We start from the raw sequence: 17707 nt of genomic DNA on the forward strand, positions 1-17707 counted from the left end.
GTTTCATTCTTCTGCATGTTGCTGTCCAGTTCTCCCAGCACCACCTGTTAAAGAAGCTGTCTTTTTTCCATTGGATACTCTTTCCCGCTTTGTCAAAGATTAGTTGGCCATACATTTGTGGGTCCAATTCTGAGTTCTCTATTCTATTCCATTGGTCTATGTGTCTGTTTTTGTGCCAATACATACTGTCTTGATGATGACATCTTTGTAGTAGAGGCTAAAGTCTGGGATGGTGATGCCTCCTGCTTTGGTTTTCTTCTTCAATATGACTTTGGCTATTAGGGGTCTTTTGTGGTTCCATACAAATTTTAGGATAGTTTGTTCTAGCTTTGAGAAGAATGCTGGTGCAATTTTGATTGGGATTGCATTGAATGTGTAGATTGCCTTGGGTAGTAATGACATTTTAACACTATTTATACTTCCGATGCATGAGCATGGAATGTTTTTCCATTTCTTTGTGTCTTCTTCAATTTCGTCATAAGTTTTCTATAGTTTTCATCATACAGATCTCCTATATCTTTGGTTAGGTTTATTCCTAGGTATTTTATGGCACTTTGCAGTAGTGAAAAAAAAATGACTTATTCAATTAATTAATGGCTTGGAGGCAAGTGGGTAGCCATTGCGAAGTTATCAACTCCTATCTCACAGCACATCAAAAGATATTCCAGGTGGATCAAAAGTTCAAAAGTAAAAATGAAACTGCAAAAGTATTAGAAGAAGCCACTTGAGAATGTTCAAATAGATTGAGGATGGCCATTAATGTTTTACACAAAACCCAGAAGCAAAAAAGCATGAATAAACATGGTGCTAAAACATGGGTGGCTCAGTTGGTGGAGGGTCCAGCTCTTGATTTCGGCTCAGGTCATGATCCCAGGGTCATGGGATCAAACCCCATGTGGGGCTCCATGCTCAGCATGGAGCTTGCTTAAGATTCTCTCTCTGTGTCTCTCTCTCTCCCTCTGCCCCTGCCCCCTTGCTCATGATCTCTCTAAAATATTAAACAAACAAGCATGGTGCATTCAGGTTCATAAACATATATTTTTTTTAATCTGCTAGGCCAAAAATTGTAAGAAGGCCAAAAGACAAGTCACAAAAGAAAGAAAAATATTTGCATTTCCTATCACGGACAAAGGACAAATATCTCTGCTATATAAAGGACTTCTAGGAAGCAGTAAGAAATAGTCAGCAACCCAATAGAAAAATAGGTCAAAAATATAAATAGTAAATAGAAGAGAATCAAATGTCAGTTAAACCTACAGAAAAATATTCCAATCATCAAAATAGGAGGCGTCCAAATTAAAGCTACATTGTCTACCTATCACACTGGCAAAGATAATAAGTTTATAAACTGCCTTGATGAGAGTGTGAGCAAACATTCTCATACATTGCTGGAGGGAATGTAAATTGGTACAAGTTCTATAGAATTCAATTTGGCAGTACCTATTAAAATGCAAAAGCATATACTCTTTGACCCAGTAATTCCACTTCTAGGGGTTGTTCTCACATATGTAAAACACATGGACCAGATTATCAATACAATATTATCTGTAAAAATAAAAGACTAGAATCATCTAGATAGAACTGGTTGTGTGAATTATGTAAATTATGATATATCTTTCCAACGATGTAATGCCAATGAAATAATAAGCTTCTCTAAGGAAAAAGTATGTGCTGTTGAAACATTTCCAAGATTTCCAAAACATATTTGTTGGATATATGAATACACCATTTAATGGAAAGGTCAAGGTGCCAATGATATGCATCAAATACCCTTGAGCATCTGTTATGTGTCTAGCATCACACTAGACCCTTGGGGTATGTCCATAAAATAGATGAAGATCTTGGGGCACCTGGGTGGCTCAGTCGGTTAAGCGTCGACTTCGGCTCAGGTCATGATCTCATGGTTCACGGGTTTGAGCCCTGCATCGGGCTCTGTGCTGACAGCTAGCTCAGAGCCTGGAGGCTGCTTAAGATTCTATGTCTTCCTCTCTCTCTGACCCTCCCCTGCTCACACTGTCTCTCTCTTTCTCTCTCAGAAATAAATAAAACATTTAAAAAAAATAGACGAAGATCTTAACTGTAGTGGAGCTTGCATTCTGTTAAAGGAGACAATCAGTAAACAACGAACCTGAACATTATACAGTATATCAGAAACTGGTAGGTTTTATGGGTAAAAGAGTAAAGCAGGGCATGGGAAATCCAGAGGGCCAGGGGTAAAAAAGAAGAAGGTAATGTGCATCACTAAAAATACCTTGGTCAAGTTGGGCCTCTTTCTTTTTTTTAAATGTTTATTTATTTGTTTTTAGAGAAAGAGCAAGAGTGGGGGAGGGGCAGAGGGAGAGGAAGAGAGAGAATCCCAAGCAGGCTTCACATTCAGCACAGAGCTGGACCCACAGATCAACTTGAGGCTTGATCTTACCACCATGAAATCATGACCTGAGTTGAAAATGACCTGAGTTGAAATCAAGAGTCAGACGCTTCACCAATTGAGACACCCAGGTGCCCCTCAGGATGAGTCTTCTAAGGCAAGAGTTGAACAAAATCTTGATGGAATTTGCCAGAAAAGTACCTGAGCGATGAGTTCCAGGCGTAGGATCTAGAGTAAAATACCCTAGGGTGGGAATGTGTCTGCTGGTGTGGGGTCAGCAGAGAGGTGGGCCAGGCTGAGCTGAGGGATCTGGAAAAAGCAGTAGGAAGAAAGTAAGGAAGACAGTAGGACATGACAGACGAAGGCAGGACCATGTAAAGAAGTTGACTTTTTATTCTAAGGAACGAGGAGCCCTATAGAGATCTGAGGCATGGAGTGGCATTGTATGACCTCGAATTTAAAGGCCTTCGTCTTGTGCTCTGTGGAGAACAGGCTGCAGGAGACCATGGTGGAAGCAGAGAGAGCCTTCAGAGGCCAGGGGAGGCAAGGAGCTTCAAGAGACTTGCTGGTGGTGGCCACCAGGGTGACAGGGGAGGGGGTGGTGAGCAGTGATCAGATTCTGGAAATGTTCTCATAGTAGCCAACAAGCATTTCTGACACAGTAGATGTGGCGTGTGAATAGGAGGAGACATGGAAGACTGAGCAACCTGAAGGCTGGGGGTGTCATGGACTGAAAGGGAAGCCACTGATGGACCCTGTTCAAAAGAAAGACTGGGAATTGAGTTTGAATGTGTAGAATTGGAGATATTTATTAGACATCCAAATGACTGTCTAATCAATGTCATCTGTAGATGGTATTTAAAGCCATGAATATGTTACTATTTGTATAAACAGAGAAAAAAGGATATAAATCCATTTGCTTGTGTATATATATAGATAGATAGATAAAATATCTCTTTTCCAGACATATGCACAAAAACGGGTCATTTTGGTTGCCTATGTAGGAGGAAGTGAGTGGCTGGGGATCAGGAGTTCAATGGAGCCTTAGTTTTCATTGCATATCAGTTTAAACCTTTAATTTTGAACCATCTGAATATATCACATTTTTAAAATAATAACTACAGCCCACATTATAAAACTGCTATGTAAACAATGCCTAGAAGTTTTTTTCTTGTTGCTAAATTTTTTTGACTCTGAGAAAAGGATACATTAGTTTCATAAAGGGACACCTGGGTGGCTCAGTCTTTTAAGCATCCAACTCTTGATTTTGGCTCGGGTCATGATCTCACAGTTTGTGGGTTAGAGCCTCACATCAGGCTCTGTGCTGACAGTGTGGAGCCTGCTTGGGACTCTCCCTCTCTCCATCTCCGTCTGCACCTCCCCTACTCATGTTCTCTCTGTATTTCTCAAAATAAATAAATAAACATTAAAAAAATTAGTTTTATGGATTCTAAAGTTACTTATTGAGCATCTACCATATATAAGATACTGAAATTTTAAAAAAATTATCAAGACGTGGTCTCTTTAACATAATGTATTAAATTTGATGTGTTAACACAATAATGTATTAAATTTGAGCAACTCTGTCTTCTGGAACTAATTAGTAGCAAAAGTTACACCTTATTAGGAATAACAAGCAGCTAATTTTATAAAGCACAGCTGCTGTGGTTTTTAAATACAATAGAGTATAAGTAGTTATCGTATGGCTATTCTGACTCTCAGAAAAGATTCAGAATTATTTTATGATCCAAAAATAAATGAAATAGCTGAAGATGAAAGTTGATCAGACATAGAAAAAATATATATATAATTGAATCATTCTTTTAATTCTTGTCCAATACTTTCTGGTTCCTGTGTGTTTGTTTTGATTTATTTTAATATAGAAAATTACAGAGAGTCATATAAGAAGCACCTACAGAGTCTGCTACTCAGAACTAACAAATGTCAACATTTGGTCATTGTCCTAATCAGCTCAAGGTGCTAGAACAAAATGCCACAGACTGGTAGCTTAAACAACAGACATTTATTTCTCACAGTTTTGAAACCGGGAAATCCAGGATCAAGGCACCGGCAGATCTGGAGTGTCTGGTGACAGGCTTGCAGATGGGAGTCTGGTTCATTGTGTCCTCACATGGCAGGGAGCTCAGGGAGAAAACAAAGTCAAGTCTGTGTTTTGTTTGTTTGTTTGTTTGTTTGTTTTATATAAAGGCACCAGTTGCATGCACTGGGGCTCCATCTTCTTGACCCTACTTCCTGCCAAAAGCCCCACCCCCTAACGCCACCTCAGAGGAGAGTAGAATCTCAGCATACGAATTTGGGGGAACACATTCAGTCCATAGCATGGTCATGTTTGCTTTATCTATTCTAATAACACACATAAAATAGCACACATAAAATATAGGTCTTCTGTTCTCTTTTCAGTTCCATTTTCTTCCCTCCTTAGAGATGGCCATTCTCCTGAGTGCACGCCCTTCTAGTCCTCATTTTACTACACCTTTGTATTCATAAATAAGAGAGAAACTTTAAATAGATGCTCTTTTATTTTGTATACATTATTCTGACACTTGCCTTTTTTCATCTCACGTTATGTTTTTGAGATCTACCCATGTTGATACATGTTACCATTTTATTATTTAGAGAGAAGTAAAATGATAGCAATTTTTGAAAGTTTATTTCATTTGTTTTGAGAGAGAGAGAATGAGCAAGCAAGGGGAAGGAGCAGAGGGAGAGAGAGAGAGAGAGAGAGAAAGAGAGAGAGAGAGAGAGAGAGAGAGAGAATACCAAGCAGGCTCCACATGATCACCTCAGAGCCCAACGTGGGGCTCGATCCCATGAACTGTGAGATCATAACCTGAGCAGAAATTCAGATGCTTAACCATCTGAGCCGTCCGGACACTTCTCATAGCAATTTTTATTTAGTTATGTTTTCATTAGGAAACCACGTATGGGTTGGATTTGGATTCTTTGTTAAATGCCCTAAACCATTAAGACTGCATTCTCCAACTGTGTGCCAAGTTGGTCTAGGGTCCTGTAGCAAACTTGCAGGGGTGAGGCAGGGTATTTTCAAATTTCAAGGGAAACACAATGACATTTGTCACATACCACACAAACTACTACTACTGAGTTGTCTGGACCTATTAGGTACTTGTTTTGGCCTAGGCCCAGCACAGTTAGGCACTTCTCAAAAAAAAATCATTAAGACACTAAATTTGTCAGGAACGGAGAAAGTTTAAGAATCTCAGCATTAAGAATAAAAGACCTGTGGGGCTCCTGGGTGGCTCAGTTGGTTAAGCATCTGACTGACTCAGGTCATGATCTCATGGTTCATGAGTTTGAGCCCCACATTGGGCTGACAGTGCAGAGCCGGCTTCAGATCCTCTGTCCCCTTCTCTCTCTGTCCTTCCCCAACTCATGCACGAGCGTACTCTCTTTCTCTCTCAAAAATGAATAAACATTAAAAAATAAAAATAAAAATAAAAAAACCTGTGAACCTGTGTTCTCTGTCAGGCCCCATTACCTGGCGAATAACTACAGGAATTACAGGCAGAGTGCCTCACAGAAAATGACTGGCCTTGCACATCTATTTTATTGCTAAAAACAGAAGTGGTTATGGAGCACCTAGAAGGAATCATTTAATGCTTTAACTCTCTTGCAAGTTGCCTAAGATGAGTTTCTAAATTACTTCAAATATATGGTTTTCACCCCAAATGTCCCTCAGACTCTGATAAAACTTAAATGTGCTTTTAGCTCTTTACCTGTGCCAGGAGCCAGGCAAGAGTTGAGAAAGGGTCAGATTTTAAGAGTCCACAAATGAAGAAGAGAAGGAAGATCTCCGGCAGGGCTTTTTATCAATAACCAATCAGTTCTTACAAACTGTGTTTCTAAAGAGTTATACCCCATGATTCATCCCTTCAGGGAAACCAAGAACTCAGTTTGTGGAATACTATGAACACCTACCCCTGTTTCATCTCAAAGGACGGCATTAGAGGATTGCCTGGGTGGCTCAGTTGGTAAAGTGTCTGACTTCGGCTCAGGTCATGATCACGTGGTTCGTGAGTTCAAGTCCTATGTCGGGCTCTGTGCTGACAGCTCAGAACCTGAAGCCTGCTTAGGATTCTGTGTGTGTCTCTCTCTGCCCCTCCCCTGCTCATGCTCTCTCTCTCTCTGTCTCTCTCTCTCTCTCTCTAATGTTTATTTAAGTAAATAAACATTAAAAAATTTTTTTAAGTCATGAGGATAGGTTATATAAACCTTTAAAAGGAAACATGAAAAAATCTGGGTGAAAATAAACTTTAAAAAGTTTGGGTGTGGGGGAAATTGCTGAACTTGAAAAGGGTGAAAAACAGTAGCTTTTAGACGAAATGGCTTTTGATTTTAACAAAATTAATTCCTTATGTTGCTAAGAAATCTGAGCTGAAAATATACTGCATTTTCTTCCTGAGTAAGTGATAGCCATTTCCCAAAGGACCATCTGTGGTCATTATGATGTCACCTTGGCAGAAACTTGAGGACATTAGTGGATCAGATGTCTTGAGTCTTAGTAAAACACACCATTAACATTTTAAAATAAATGATTATATAACCAATTCCTACTTTCTTTGTAGAGGGGGCACTTCCAAAAAATATCATCAAACATATTCTCTTTCAATTATAAGTGGATTCAGATGTAATTTTTTCCAGCATGTCAGTGTCACTCTTTATGACCCATTGCAGAGAAATAAGTAAAAGGGAGTGTTTTCTGGATTACTGGAATCTAAAAGTAAAGCCAGCCTTGAGGTCATGTAATCGTTTTTGCAAAACCTAAAGCCATCCTAAAGGTCAGCATCAGAGTCAGAGTCATGTTGCCTGGTCCTTATGTGATTGTAGTGTTTGAATAATTGCCTTAGGCAGATGTTTTTCATTTTTCCCAGAACCATGATTTTAGGTAGAAAAACACCTAGCAGTGACATAGCAAACGTCATGTCAAAAACGCTAAGGTAAAATCTGGCACTAAATAAGGAAGGTGATTTGACTCCAAAATGTAATGAAAACCTTTACAAATTGAATTTTTCCATATCTTGTATAGACAATTTAGGCCAGAGATGGTAGGTTTGGTCACTTCTTTAGCATTTGCAGAAAACCTATTGTTTGCATTCATTGTGCTAAATTTGCAGGAATTACAGAGATATATCAGACAGTAGTGCGAGAAGATGGGTTTATAAATAATAATAATAACAACACAATTCCAGATAGAAGGAGTGCCCCATAGAAGGCCTTCACAAAGAGGTGTAGGAGTTGAGAGAAATGTAATGGCTAGTTGTGATCAGCACCTTGAAGGACTAGTTGAATCTCAATTGGCAGATTTGGTGAGAAGAAGGTAGGGTAAACTAAGCAAAGAGAAATGTATGAGGAAAGGCCCAGTCAGGAACATGTAAATGAAGCAGTACATAAAGAGGGGTCATGAGGAATGCAGCTGGAAAGAGAGGTCACGGGTAATCATGGAGGCCTCCAATACCATGCTACAGAATTAGGAATTTATTTGCTAGTTAAGCCAATAACATGATCATGAACATCTTCAAAATGGATCAGAAAAAGATATCCACAGTAAGATCAGAAAATAAGGAGCTACATCAACCAGGTGATACTCCAGATTCATGACGCAGGAAGCTCTTTTGTTCGATAGAGAGGCACTTTTCTATTTAGGAAAAAAATAGGTAAAACCTCTTTGCTATCATTATTTGTTTTTGTAATTTGGAACATCGCTTTCTTTTTGAATTAAATTAAATTATTTATTTATTTTAATTTACATCCAAGTTAGTTAGCATATAGTGCAATAACAATGATTTCAGGAGTAATTCCTTAATGCTCCTTACCCATTTAGCCCATCCCCCCTCCCACAACCCCTCCAGCAACCCTCTGTGTGTGGAACTTTGCTTTCTAATAAGGTTTTGAGAAGACCTAAGGATTAACAAATTAATGCATAGAAAAGAGCTTTGCAAACAGTAAGTCTTTTATTTATTTATTTATTTACCAATTAAATTCCAGTATTGTCAACATCTAGTGTTATATTAGTTTTAGGTATACAATATAGTGACTCAAAAATTCTATACATTACTCAGTGCTCATCATGATAAGTGTAATAGAGTCCTATTTATTTCTTTCATCTCAAGTAACATGAAACAATCATTTACATGAGTGGAAGAATAATGTAACAGTAAGGACATGGAAGAGAAGTATTTTATTGTATAAAAACTAATAATACTCTTGAGGACTAAGTAAAAGAGGAGGAGAGAAAGGATGGCACACAGGGAAGGAGATGGAAGAAGTTGAACAGGGAAGACAGTAGGAAAAAGGAAGATGGGGAAGTAAGGAAGGCAGGTTGATAGAGGTAGACGGGGTCCAGAGAGAGAGACACAGGGTGGGTAATGCTTAGGCACACAGCAGGCAGGAACTTCAGAACATCCTTCATTTGTTCACTTTTTTCTGCTAACAACTCCTCTTCCATCGCTGGCACTGTCCCCAAGGTTCTGAGCTGGGCACTTCTCGCTCCTCTCCAAATCAAGGAATAAAGAGAGGTTATATTTAGGGGTTATATTTAGGTCATAGTTCATGGTGACTCTCAAGACTCTCAACAGCCTATGAACAGATAGCAATCTTAGGAATTACCTACTTTTGCAAAAGGCTTTATACATGTATAATTTTACTGCAAAGACCTTTCGCTTCTCAAAGTGACTTCATATCTACTATCTCCTTTGAGCTTCCAGTTATGTAGAACAAGCATTCTTATTCCCTCTGTGCAGACAGAAGAGGAGAGATGGTTGTAAGGTCTTCCTGAGTAAGTGACATCCATCTCCCAAAAGACCATCGGTGGCCATTATGATGTCACACTGGTAGAAACTTGAGGATATGAGTGGATCAGATATCTGGAGATTGAGTGGAAACTATCTCAAGTCTGGATAAAACACCAATAACATTTAAAAATCAATGATTATATAACCTATCCTTTTTTTTCTTTGGGGGGGAGTACAGTTTATTATAGTGAAAAAGGTGTTAGGGTAAGTGGGAAGATCTGAGTTGTAATAGTAATAATGATATTATTAGCTAATAAAGACTGCTACATTTAATTAGCGCTTATGCCAGACACTGTGCTAAATCCCTTCAGTGCGTTATTTCCCTTCCCTTCCACCGAAACTGTCTGAGTTCAGCACTGTTTTTTTGCTAAGTGATAGAGCTAAGGTTTAGGGAGCTTGAGTAATTTGGCCAAGCGTTTTAGCTCAGGTTCTGTATCACTAAAGCTATTTATAACTTCTTTGGGTCTCTTACTTCCTTACAAATTACATGTGTCATTTCTAAGACGCCTTGAAACAGAATGAAGATACACTTTATACATCAAAGAAGACAGTCTGATACACAATGTCAGGGGTTGCTAAACTTTTTCTGTAAAGAACCAGAAAGGAAACACTTTCAGCTTTTCAGGTAACACCGGCTCCGTCACAGCTGCTCAGCTCTGCTCCTGTGGGGCAGACACTGTCATGACAATACCCAGGACAAGCATGGCTGCGTTCCAGTCCAACTTTAGTATGGACCCCGACATCTGAATTTGGTATAATAATACCAAATTATTCTTCGCTTTCAAGCCATACAAAAACAGGTAGGGAGATGATTTGGCCTGCAGGCCAGATTTGCAGAACTTTTTGTAAAGATGTCAAAGATATCTATGTCCACAGAAAAGCTTTCCTAGAAAACAGCTGCATCTACGAAACAGACATGATTGATAACATTGTTTCTAAATGATCAGGAAGGAAGTATTTTTCAAGTAGAAGAAACTATTTCATCTATTCTCATCAATAACCACGGCCTCTGCAGTGCCTTATAGTTGTGTTATGTACCATGTTAGAAGGACTTGCTGGAGTGGTGCCTGGGGAGCTCAGCTGGTTAAGCGGCTGACTTGTGGTTTCAGCTCCAGTCATGATCTCACCATTTGGGAGATCAAGCCCCAAGGTGGGCTCTGTGCGGACAGCTTGGAGCCTGCTTGGGATTTTCTCTTTCTCTCTCTCTCTCTCTGCCCCTCACATGTGCATGTACTCTCTCTCCCTCTCTCTCTGCCCCTCACATGTGCTCGTACCCTCTCTCTCTCTCGAAATATATAAATAAATTTTTTTAAAGAAGGAATTGCTGGAACACCTCAGAGTCTATATACCCTGGGACTAGATGGGACCAGAAGCTAAGGCCAAATTGATCCTGAAGGCAAGCTCCAGAAAAAAACTTCTAGGTAAAGAAAGCATTGTTGATAAATTCAGAAAGAGTTGGTTTTTTATTTTATTTTTTTATTTAATTTTTTTAAGTTTTCTGCTTAATTTTTTAAATAGTTTATTGTCAAGTTGTTTATTGTCAACACCCAGTGCTCATCCCCACAAGTGCCCTCCTCCATGCCCATCACCCCCCTTCCCCTCCCCCCCCACATCAGCCCTCAGTTTGTTCTCAGAATTCAAGAGTCTCTCATGGTTTGCTTCCCTCCCTCTCCCCCACTATTTTTCTCTTTCTTCTCCCCCATGGTCCTCCGTTAAGTTCCTCCTAATCCACCTATATGTGCAAACATATGGTATCTGTCCTTCTCTGCCTGACTTATTTCGCTCAGCATAACACCCTCAGGTTCCATCCATGTTGCTACACGTGGCCAGATTTCATGCTTTCTCATTGCCATGTAGTATTCCATGGTATAGATAAACCACATCTTCTTGATCCATTCATCTGTTGATGGACACTTAGGCTCTTTCCATGTTTTAGCTATTGTGGAGAGTGCTGCTATGAACATTGGGGTACACGTGCTCCTATGCCTCAGCATGTCTGTATCCCTTGGGTAAATTCCTAGCAGTGCTATTGCTGGGTCATAGGGGAGTTCTATTGTTAATTTCCTGAGGAACCTCCACACTCTTTTCCAGAGGGGCTGCACCAGCTTACATTCCCACCAACTGTAGGAGGGTGCCCGTCTCTCCACATCCTCGTCAGCATCTAGAGTCCTCTGATTTGCTCATTTTAGCCAAGGAGTTGGTTTTTTAAAAATAAAAGCATTAAACAGGCATTTAATGAAATTAATGGATAGTTTTTGAGCATCTCCAATTATGGGTCTCGTTCTCCTCAAGGTAGTCAGGCTCCTGGCAGCAGTGGACAAACTGGTTTGGAGGCAGAGTCAGTAGAAGTGATCGTGAATGTACTGTCCTCGATGGCTTTGTCTCCACACATGGTACCCTTGATGATCTCCCAGTCATTAGCACCTCACATTACAATATCTGGAAACGAGAATGCCCGTCAGCGCTCTCTAATCCAAGCACATGCAGGCTCCTGTGCTCCTGCACATGTTTTGTGAGAGGAGCTCCTGGCTGGAGTTCAGTCATTGGATTGGCTTCATTAATCTCTCAGGCATTCTGGTGTGAGAATTCTTTCCATTTTTTTTGAGACCCTGACCAAAGGAGTTGGTTTGTGACCACCTACTACTGTACATGTAAATATCTTATACAGGTATTAGATGTAGGATGTCATGTTGAGACTTAAAAATAGGTCTCATTCCTGGAGGTAGTGGCTAATGGGAAGGCATCTCCCCGAGAAAGCACTCAATGCCAAGGTCTGTCATCTGTGGAAGAAGCAGGAAATGGGAATCTGAATTCTGTCTCATCCCACAGAAGAGTCTCACTTTTCCTGGACCCAGCCTTCTGATGGCCTGACTTTGAAGAGGAAGAGGAAGGGTGCCAGGTAAGTGCTCTTGTGGGGTAAACACAAGAATGGAGCCTCAGCAGGAAGAAAGGTCAAGAGTACATTTTGTTCAAGCAGGCCACATTTTTTAAGTTTATTTATTTATTTTGAGAGAGAGAGAGAAAGAGAGAGAGAGAGAATGAGCGGGGGAAGGGTGAGAGAAGGAGAACAGAGGATCTGAAACAGGCTCTTTGCTGACAGGTGAGAGCCTGATATGGGGCTCAAACTCGCGAACCATGACATTATTACCTGACCCGAAGTCGGATGCTCAACCAGCTGAGCCACCCAGGCGCCCTGAGCAGGGCACATCTTATAAGCAGATTATGGTACTCTTTGTTATGCTCTTTATTTGTTTTATTACCCTGGACTTTAGCAAATTCTGATATAAATGTTCCAGACTTGCTTTAGGATTGCTATGAGTTTTAAAAGCAAACGTGTCAAAGCCAAGGTGTTAAAAGGAGAGCAGTGCCCCCCTGAGGCCAGGTCATGCTGGCAGCAGTAACCAGCGAGGTCCCCAAGGGACTGTGCAATGTGTCTGTGGAGAATCACCCTCCGGGTACCACTCCTGCAAGATTGGGAGTTGGTATAAGATGCAGAAGGCCATCTTCCTCCTTGCATATCCTCCAAATTTTCTACACTCTTTTGCAGAGAAGCATACTTATGTAGTATGAGATGGTAGCGTGTATATTAGGCATAGACTGGAGTCTGTGTGCCCTCAGGCAAGTTACTCTACCTCTCTGTGCTTTGCTCAATGGTCAAATGTGTATAATTGTACTTTCTGAAATGACTTATTCAAAGGATGCAATAAGTTAATATGTAAACTTACCTGCCACCGTGCCTGACTCATAGTACATCCTCAGTACACGTTTCCTGTTATTACTATAGTATCTCGTTTTTTATCTGCCTGATTAAATGGGACAAAATGATCTTATTCCCTGGGTCTTCTGACTTACTGTAAAATAAGTAAACTGTGGTAAAGCTATGGACATCAGTCCCTAAGGTCCTGCCGCCAGGCCAAACACTGAAAACTGACCAATTTTACAACATGGTTCTTGTCCTCTGGGTGCTTACAAACAAAATGGGAAAGGCCGATGTGTAAGATGAATGGTGGCCACACTGTGTAATAGCCTTGGTGGTGTTGGGTAGGATGTTTTGCGCAGCTTGCTCAGGCTCAATTTCCTCTTTTGCAAAATGGGGATTATAATAGCAACTACCTCATAGGGCTGTTATGAGAACTAAACGGGTTAATAAACGTGAAGTGCTGACAACAGTGTGGATGCGTGGTAGGTGCTTGTTGTCAGCATATGTTACCATGAAGTGGTGCTTGGACGATGACGCGTCAACTGGTAGAGCAGAGGTCCGAGGGGAGGCCACTGTGCGCTGGAGCAAGGACAGCCTTCACGACTGGAATAAGACTTGAACTGAGGTTGTGGGCTGGGTAGGATTGGGACCGGCAAAGACCAGTTGAGGAAGAGCTAGTATTAGCAAACACACGAAGAAGGAACTTGGCAGGGACATTTGTTATTACAGACTGCCTTAGTAATTCCCACATGACAGAAACTTCTTTGAGAACTGCAATGTGTAATAAATGGATTTAAGTGCTTAATGAATATTTTCTGACTTGCAAAAGAGGTTGGATACTCTGAGTTACTTCTCTCTGAAAGTGATTTCATGTCAGTTTCTTGGCTTCTACAGAATTCTATAGAATTGTTGGTCTGGAACTAGCTTAAGCAGTTATGTAGTTGGGGGGAAAATGGAAGAATTTGTAGCTGTAGGATCCTATTTTGACAGCAGATGGCTCCATTACATATAGGTAAGGAAAGTGGCATGATGGTCGACATAGGAATCCTTTCTTCCCTTCATTTGCGTGGTTATCACATATTGTGTATCATTGAGGCTGAATTTGGAAGTAATCCCTCTCAGTGATTTTTTTTTTTTTGTATGAAAGATGATATTAGTGCAGCAGAAGGAGCTTCCTTCTTAGGAGCTCTGCTTACCTCTAAGGAGAACAACCTGATTATTGTTCTTTCTGGGAATGAAAGTCACATACTTGGCAATACCTATTCAGTTAATTCTCTCATAGAGGTTGCTGTTCAGCCTCAATAGTACCTTACTTATACATGCTGTAGACAGCACACATGTGGTCTTCCAGCCATTCCAACACGTTTTAGTAATAGCACGGATCACACACCAGGAAACTTTCATTTCACCTTTCTTGATATTTAGACTCCACAGACCTCAGCTTCAGCTCAGTCAGTATCAGGAGTAATAGCCCTACTGTCTCTTTCCACCACATGGGCGTTGGTAAACACACTTGATAAACTCCGCCCCATCCCAGCACATTTTCCCATGCTATTTCTCCGTATCAATTTGACCTTTGCTAGTGTCCTTTGCTTGGCGTACTGCTGGAGAACGTACACAAATACAGCAAATCTGGGCCATTGCAGATTTAAAATAACAGGATTACAGTGTTGGGAGCTTACTTAGGGCTCCCCCTTTTTATGGTTTTCTAAAATGAGGAAACAAGCAAGGTTACCTCGTCCATCAATTCCACCTTTGCCTCTGTAGGCCAGTCTTAGGTCTGCCTTCCCTGCACATACCGTATCGACTACCTTATGTATTCCATGAGCTGCACCCAGAATGTTTTATATAGGATAGGCTGGGGACTTGTCTAGAAGCTATATTCACTTAGCACACTGCTGTTTCTACGTTGATGTGTTTATGAGGGAAGTAAGATGAGTCTAAAGCTCTTGTCCCAAGCCACCCCTTGTCTCCGCTACTATACTGTGCTCCTTGGCCTCCTTGCCCAACATGGTAATTGTGAAGTTTGTTTCAATGAGAAGATGGAGAATATGAGGCTGGAGTGTTTCCTCACCACAGCACCCTCTGTTCTTACCCTCTCAGCCTTTCTAATCCTTCTTAACCTTTACTGAATCATAAAACTCTTTGAGGATCTGATAAAAACCATGATTCCTCTCTCCAGAAAAAAAAATGTCCATGTACACAACACTTTGAATATAGTATCTGGTCCATACAGCCTTAGAAGCTCCCTATGCACCTCTGATTAAAACTCTGTCTTAGGGCACATGGGTGGCTCAGTCAGTTAAGCAGCTGACTTCTGCTCAGGTCATGATCCCACAGTTGGTGAGTTCGAGCCCTGTGTCAGGCTCTGTGCTGACAGCTTAGTCCCTGGAGCCTGCTTAGGATTCTGTGTCTCACTCTCTCTCTCTGCCCCTCCCCTACTCACGTTTTGTCTCTCAAAAATAAATAAATGTTAAAAAAATTAAATTTATTTAAAAAAACATAAAACTCTGTCTTAGAAAAAGAGATATTTTTTCCTTAAGAAACAAAAACAAACAAAAAACAAACAAGCAAAAACACACAAAAAATGGGGCGCCTGGGTGGCTCAGTCAGTTAAGTGTCCAACTGCAGCTCAGGTCATGATCTCGCGGTTCGTGGGTTTGAGCCCCATGTCAGGCTCTGTGCTGACAGCTTGCTCAGAATCTGGAGCCTGTTTCAGATTCTGTGTCTCCCTCTCTCTCTGACCCTCCCCTGCTCATGCTGTCTCTCTCTTTCAGAAATAAATAAAACATTAAAAAAAAATTTTTTTAACTCCCAAAAAATAACTGCTGTATCACATTCTTTCTTTATGATATTTTCTTTCCTTACAATAATTGTTAGCACTTCTTTTTTTAAAAAAAATTTAACGTTTATTTATTTTTGAGAGACAGTGATAGAGCACAAGTTGGGGAGGGGCAGAGAGAGAGGGAGACACAGAATCTGAGGCAGACTCCAGGCTCTGAGCTGTCAGCACAGAGCCTGACGCTGGGCTCAAACTCACAAACCGTGAAGAGCATGACCTGAGTTGAAGTCGGACGCTTAACCAACTGAGCCACCCAGGTGTCCCAGCATTTCTTAAGTGCTAACCTTGATTCAGGATCTCTCCCAACGGCTTTCTGTACATTAAATAACTTGATGATTACAAGGACCATATGGTCAGTAGGCACTGTTGTACTGATGAGAAAAGTAAGACTCACGGTGTTCAAGTAGCTTTTCAAGATCATATCCGAATCCTTAATCACTCCACTCTATTTGTATGGCTCTTTTCTAGCACATTTATCTTTGTAGGTTTAGATGAGCAGACACTATCTGAAAAGGCCATGTATTAATTTCCTCTGGCTGTAGTAATAAATTCACATAAACTAAGTAACTTAAAACAACAGAAATTTATTTTCTCACAGCTTTTAGAGGTCAGAAGATTAAAATAAAGGTATCATACGGCACCACTCCCTCCGGAAGCTTTAGGAGAAAATCTGTTTCTTGCCTGTTCCAGCTTCTGGAGATTGTTGGCATCCTTGGCTTGTGGCTACATCTCCCTCTGCTCCACCTTCACATTGCCTTCTCCTAATCGTGTCTGCATTCTCTTCCTTTGCTTCTCTCTTAAAAGGATACTTGAAATGGTGTTTAGGGTCCCCCTGGATAATCCAGGGAAATCCGCCTCACTCTCTCCTCACTCAGGGTCTTTAACTTAATTACATCTGGAAAGACTCTTTTTCCAAATAAGATAACATTGATAGGTTCTAGAGCTAAAATGCCAAGACTGGATGATAATATATATAAGCAGTTTTTAACTGGGGGAATGATAGTACCTCAAGAACACATGTCATAGATTAAATTCAGCCTTGAGAGCGGTTTCCAGAGCAGTGTTTCTCAACTGTGGCTACACACTATAACCACTTGGGAATCTTGGAGACATACCAATGGAACCTGTACTGGATGAATTGATTCAGAATCTCTGGGAGAGGGACTTGAGCACCAGTACTTTTCCAATGGTCCTCAAAATTAATAAAAGATATGCAAACATATACACAGGAAACTATAAATATATTTTATTGACAGAAATTAAAGAACTAAGTAAATAGGAAAATATACCATGCTCATGCATTAAAAGACCCAATATTATAAAGATTAATCTGTAGATTCTAGTTGATCTGTAGAAACCAATAAAAAGCTAACCAGTATTTTTGTGAAAATTAACAAAGTTACTTTAAGTTTATACTAGTGGTAAGAAGCTAGGAAGGTCAAAGAGCTAAAAATAACCAATATCATCTTAATGAAGAACAATGGGTACTTTATCCTTACCAAGATTTATTACAGAGCTATGATTATTAATACAGTGTGGTATTGTGGCAAGGATGGATAAAAGCCTAGAATATAACATCCAGACAGGTCCATAACAACACATTTACACCTACTGACTTGTGGAAAAGGAGACACTGCAATATGATGAGGAGGAATGCTCTTTTTACATAAATGGTGCAGGACCAACTGAATATCCGTATGGGGGGTGAGGGGGTGGGGAAGAATATTTGCTTCTATTTCACACCAGCGACCCAAATCAGTTCACAGTATAGTAGAGATCTAAATGTGAAAGGCAAAATAATAAAGCTTCTAAAAGGCAACTTAGCATATCTTCATGACCGGGCGCCTGGGTAGCTTAGTCGATTAATGCGTCCAACTTTCGCTTAGGTCATGATCTCGCGGTTCATGGGTTCGAGCCCCGCGTCGGGCTCGGTGCTGACTGCCAGCTCAGAGCCTGGAGCCTGTTTC

General features: G+C 40.5%; 1 protein-coding gene across 7 annotated transcripts in view; it reads left to right on the forward strand.

Annotated features, from left to right (window-relative positions):
* Nucleotides 1-17707, forward strand: part of CFAP206 (cilia and flagella associated protein 206) — a 74755-nt gene that overhangs the window by 12713 nt on the left and 44335 nt on the right. For 5 of the 7 annotated variants that reach the window (XM_039219446.1, XM_039219454.1, XM_039219443.1 and 2 more), the window contains exon 3: nucleotides 12028-12097. The exons of 1 other annotated variant lie outside the window; for it this stretch is intronic. The gene's annotated coding sequence lies outside the window, so the exon portion shown is untranslated. The remainder of the gene's footprint in view (nucleotides 1-12027; nucleotides 12098-17707) is intronic. One more of the 7 variants, XM_039219449.1, reaches the window with a different exon arrangement.

The sequence above is a fragment of the Hyaena hyaena genome, unplaced genomic scaffold, assembly GCF_003009895.1.
Source record: "Hyaena hyaena isolate Hyena2069 unplaced genomic scaffold, ASM300989v1 scaffold_821, whole genome shotgun sequence".
NCBI lineage: Eukaryota > Metazoa > Chordata > Mammalia > Carnivora > Hyaenidae > Hyaena > Hyaena hyaena.